A 6,126-nucleotide genomic window follows, 5' to 3' on the forward strand; every position below is an offset into this window, starting at 1 on the left:
ATGCAGGTGCTGCTGGAATGTTGCTACTTAGAAATGGAAAGTTCACAATTGGAAAGCTGAAATCATCTCATTGTCGTAAAGTTTTGTTTTCAACCGACCCTCATTGTCAATTTCTAGATGTAAGTTAAGATATGAAGCCGACTTAACTGTATCTGTAGTATCCTTTATCTAAAATTTGATGGGATAGATGCGTTCCACATAGTCACCAAATTTTGAATTGTTTAGTGAAAGAACGTCATCTATATAGCGGAAAGTAGAGTTACAGGATATTGCTAACTTCTTATCTTTCTTCCTAAGAAGATCCTGCATGAAGTCAGCCTCATAATAATAAAGAAACAAGTCGGCAAGTAGGGGGGCACAGTTTGTTCCCATTGGGATGCCGACAGTCTGTTGAAAAACACGTCCTCCGAACGTTACAAATATGTTGTCAATCAAGAAATCTAGCATCTTGATAATATCGGTTTCAGAGAATTTTTTGTTTGAATCAGAGTGATTCATTTACAAAGTATGATTTATCCCTCCCTAAGACAAGATACTTGTATCTACGTTGGCCATTCTTTTTTATGAAGCAAAGTCATACCAACTCTTTCAATTTGTCTTTTAGTTTGGAATGTGGAATACTTGTGTAAAGAGTAGAAAAGTCAAATGTTTTAGTACTGTTACAAGATGAAAGAGAGTTAGATTGTATGTACTCTAAAAGATTTTTGGAATTTTTAAGTATCCACATCTGATTCACGCCACCTCTAGAATAGGCAGTTTCACAATAACTTTGAAGCCCGTCTTTGATTGCTGATAAAATAGATGTTAATAATTTAGGAAGAGGTTTCGTGGAGCACTTGGAAGACCCAGCAATATACCGTTGTTTGTAAGGACACTTATGTAGTTTAGGTATCCAATACAGTGATGGAAGATCCAGTTCTTCATCGTTGGTTGAAATACCAAAGGAACAAAGAACAGACCTATGATTATCCAGGATTTCCTCTTTGGTAAGTGTCGTGAGGGTATATGTTGAGTTTTCAAGTGAATTGTCTATACCTAATTCGTTTATCAAGCAATTAATGTAGTGACTTTTACAGACAAAAACAATGTTATTTGGGGCTTTGTCTGCGGGGACAACAACATATTTATCAATTGTTACAGTGTCCGGTATGGCTCGTTAAATCTTACGGATATGAATTATGCGAATGTCTGTCAGTAAATAAACTCATCATAGATACCAGGACTCAATTTTGTATATAATTATATTCAGCACAACTTGAGACCTGCTGCAGTTTATGTACTCTTAAAAAATGAGGAAGTTATTGGAGTCACAGAGATTCCTTTGCACTGTTATGGTTCTACTTACAGTTTCACTTTTCGCAGTACTTTGCTTTCAAAATTTAGAAGATCATATGGCAGCTGGAATCAATAGACGTTTCCCACCACAAGACATTTCGGTAAATCGTGAAGAAGAATCACGTCCACAGACTCGCGAAGAAAATCCTCTCATATCTTACACAGAGAACGACAACAAGCAGGTACCGACTCATCGAGATTCAAAACTAGGTCAGACGTGTGAAAACGAGGACGATTTTGAACAGTGGATTTGTGAGAATGAACATGATTTCGACCGCTTGTCTAAACGTTTAGCCAAAACTAAAGTCGGAGGGCATATTTTTATGAGGGACAGTATTACCTTAGAGTTGACCAAAAAACCTCAACTTAGAGCGGTGTATGAATATATCCAACAGAATATGAAACATGCCTCTAGATTTTGTGAAACGGGATTTAACGGCGGACATTCGTCAATGATGTGGGCAAAACTGTTCCTGGGAAAAATTGAGATAATATCATTTGACATGTGCTATAACAATGGAGGTTGTGATATAGGTCTTGAGAAAATCCATAGGCTTTATCCTGACATGAACCACACTCTGATAAGAGGGGACTCGACCATCAATCTCCCGAATTATACAAAGGAAAACCCGAACATCAAATGTGATTTTATTTTCGTTGACGGTGGACACATTGGTGACGTGCCTGAAAAAGATCTATATAACTTTAAGCCAATGGCCAAGGACAATCATATCGTGGTTATGGATGATTGTGTGTGGAATCTTACTAACAGTGATTATACAAACTGGATTGGTAAAGCTATAAACAAGGGCGTGGAGGAAAAACTGATATGTCCCATCACATGTAAACCTATGTATATACCCAAGATGAAACGAAATACCTCAACTTGTTTCCATAAATATTGTAAATAAATCACTGCTCATCAATGTGAATAGATTTGATAAAAAATGTTTTAGTACTGCAAACGTTCTTACATTGTACCATTTTTTTGTACTAGACATCGCCTTTTTCAAGAAATTACCGATGAGTAAGGTCGAACTGTTCACTTTAGGAATAAGAAAAAGTTCGAATGTCTATAATGTCGGGTTTTATGTTACGTTTGATCATATGACTGTATGGGAGAGACAGGAGCAGATATAAGCTAGTCCCTCTTGTTTAAAGTGGCATAAAAACAAATCTTTGCACCAGGTCTCCATTATAGATACCCACATGATATATCGGACCAAAATATCTTAGACAACTTAATTACTACTGGGACTGGTGTTTAACGTCATTGACCACCGTAATACGTTCTCCCACGGACAAATTAATATACATATCTCTTTTTTTTACTCTTTCTGTCTTCTCTGTCATACACTTACTAAAAAATCATACACACTCACTTACAAAATCAAGTATGCTCACAAAAGTGAAACACAGAATGTGTTTTAAAAAAGACATATATGCTTAAAAAAATTCCGGATATGTTCATAAAACAGCTGATTGTTAAAAGTATATCGGGATTGTCCATCTTATGAATACATTAAAACAATTGACAAGTAATAACCTTTATTTTACGTTTAAACTGTTTTACTTTTCCGTTTTGTGGAGGAAGTGGCCCTTTCGTATTTCTTAATGGTCTATTTGTCTTAGTTTCTAATGGTCCGATTTGTCTTAAAAGTGGTCTGTTTTGTCTTGGGTCCGATGTATCGTGTATGCATCTATATAGGAGACCTGGGACAAAGATTTATTTCTATGCATCTTAAAACAAGTTGGACGAGCTTATATGTGCTCCCGCTCTAACAATGCAGTCATACAGTTTCAAAACACTACATTCGAATAAACCAAGAGTAGATATTTTTCCAGTGTTACTGGGTCAATATATCGCTCATATAAGTGGTCCTTGTGTGGTCCTCTACCAAAATTGTGTCCGATAGCCACGCCCTTATCCAAGATGGCCGCCAGGCTAAAAATAGAAAAAGGAGGGATGAAATTTAAAAAATCTTCTCCTCTGAAGTCGCTCAGCCAAATTGAACCACACTTTTGTGGAATGGTCCTTGTATGACCCCTTTCAAAATTGTGTTCGATTGCCACACCCTCTATCAAAGATGACCGACAGACTGAAAACAGAAAAAAGGAGGATGAAATTTAAAAAATCTTCTCCTCTGAAACCGCTCAGCCAAATTGAACCAAACTTTGGTGGAATGGTCCCTGGGATGTTACTTTCCAAAATTGTGTCCGATAGTCGTAATCTCTATCCAAGATGGCCGCAATGCTAAAAGTAGAAAAAAGGGGGGGATGAAATTTTGCAAATCTTCGCCCCTGAAACTGCTTAGCCAATTAAGACCAAACTTTTGTGGAATGGTCCTTTGGTGACCCCTTTTCAAAAATGTGTCCGATAGCCGGAACCTCCATCCAAGATGGCCGTAAGGCTAAAAATAGAAAAACGGGGGTTGAGATTTAAAAAATCTTCTTCTCTGAAACCGTTCAGCCAATTTGGACCAAACTTTGATGGAACGGTCCTTGAGTGATCCCCTGCCAAAATTGTGTCTGATTGCCGCGACCTGCAACTAAGATGGCTGCCTTAGCGGAACTTAGTTTAACATAGGACTCCAAGGGAATTCATTAAAAAAATCTTCTTTTTTCTGGAACTACTTGCCCAATAAGGACCAAACTTAATGGAATTATCATTGGATGGTTGCCATTCAGAATTTTATTAAATGAACCCACCTGCCGTCGTTTAACATAGGTCCCTATGGCAAATTCATTTCAAAATCTCTGTTTAGCTCAAGCCGAACTTAGTTTAACAAATATCCTATCTGCTGCAAATGAGTATCCTTCTTTTCTTGAGCTATTGGAAGCAAAAGCAGGTTAATGGTTGAAAAATTTCTTTATGTTTTGTAACTGTGTAATCCAGGTGAGCAATTACAGGCTCCTGGGAGCCTCTGGTTTTCTTTCATAACTAAGGAGCTTAAAAGACCGCAGATTAATTAAGCAGCCAAATAATAATGTTTTGCCTGGTACCAACGCTTACGACATATTACACCACTGACAAGAGAACGTATTCTATCTGTTATTTCAAACGAATATGTCCTTTGTAGATAAATTCTCTACAATTTTCTTGGAAATCGAAAAGTTTTTGTAGGTATCTTAACAGACGAAAACCACATCTGTTAAGTTTTTCACCAACAAATACATGTAACTACAGAGTCTACGCGTGTTTTACTGACAAATGCTGTTACACAACTGACTTTAAAAATGTTTCACTAGTAATAAACATTGCTCATAATGGCAATGATAGTTGTTTATTAACTAATGTTATTCCATTTGGTTTGGCCATGGGGTTTCAGAGAGTTTGTTAAAGTATAAGTTAGTCAATTAGAAAGTTATGATCATCAATGGCAGCTATGTTTTGTCTCATCAGGACAAAATGAACAATATTCATAATCAAATGACCTTGCATAGAAGCTTCCTGTCAAATTTCATTATATTTGGCCATGCAGTATCGGAGGAAAATATTTTTTCATGTATCAGTCAATAAGAAAAAGAAGTGTCCATGGTGGCCCTTTTTTTCCGAATGGGACGAAATAAACAGACTTTATAAAAGCCTTGAATATTTTTTTCCTGTCAAGTTATGTGCCATGCGGTTTTAATTGAAGACTTATCTAGGTATCAGCCTATCAGAAATAAGTATCTGACATGGGAGCCATGTGTTTTTTCGATAGAAACGAAATGAATAAATTTTCTAGGAAACCTTACATACATTTATGCTTCCTGTCAAATTTTATTCTGTTTGACGGTAATTTCTGGCCGTAACAATATCAACCTACTATAAACTGTTAAGACGATCAGTAATTCAAGACTTTCAGTTTGAGGTCAATGTCGGGTCATGATTGAATGTAACTTTGACCTACAAAGTGTTCTATGACCTTGACCTTGTGATGTTTGAAAGGTCAAGTAGTCTTGAGTTGAATGGTGGTAGTCCCATGTCTCTGCGACTTCCTGTTCTCAAGTTTGGTATTGCATCATATATTTGATGATTCAGTGTGACCTTGATGAACTTTGGAATTGTCCCAAAACGTATTCTACAATATTGTGCTTTAACTGCAGATCATTTATTATTTAACAGATGTGAGACATCTATTGTCGTTTAAAGATAATACAGTTTGAAATTTTGCGAGCGGAGGCATGTATTTCTGAATCAACAACAGTTGACCACTTAAAACGTTTTAGAAATTGAAGAGGTTAACACAGTTATATGTTTGACCAAATACCAAAAACATTCCATGGACATAAACATCAAAAAAATCAATTTGAAATTTTCAAGTTTTGCATTGACTTTGTAAGTTTCATAACTTCTATTTATATAGTTGATATTGCATCATTTTTTACACTTTGTCAAATGGGGTCATCTGATATATCAAATTGAAGGTCTTGATAAACTCTACTTAAAAATGAAAATTTTAAACCCCTTTTTCGTCCTCGGGGTAAGGGTGGGGTCATTTAGTGCAAAAATCAAATTTCTCGGATGGTTAGGTTGTCGCATATCAAATGAAAGAACATAAAGCGTACATTGACGTCCCCCAAAAATTGGTTGGGTGTGGTTATTGAGTGCAAACAATAAATTTTCTTTTAAGATAGGGTTGTTGTATATCAAATGAAAGGTCATGATGTGTACATTTGAAATATCAAATTCCCGACCTCCAAAAATTAGTTGGATGGGGTAATTAAGTGCGAAATTAAACTCTAGAATATGGCATTGTCGCATATCAAATGAAATATTATCAAGTCTATGTTATAACACATCATACT

This window comes from Mytilus edulis, chromosome 11 (assembly GCF_963676685.1).
Source record: "Mytilus edulis chromosome 11, xbMytEdul2.2, whole genome shotgun sequence".
Classification (NCBI taxonomy): domain Eukaryota; kingdom Metazoa; phylum Mollusca; class Bivalvia; order Mytilida; family Mytilidae; genus Mytilus; species Mytilus edulis.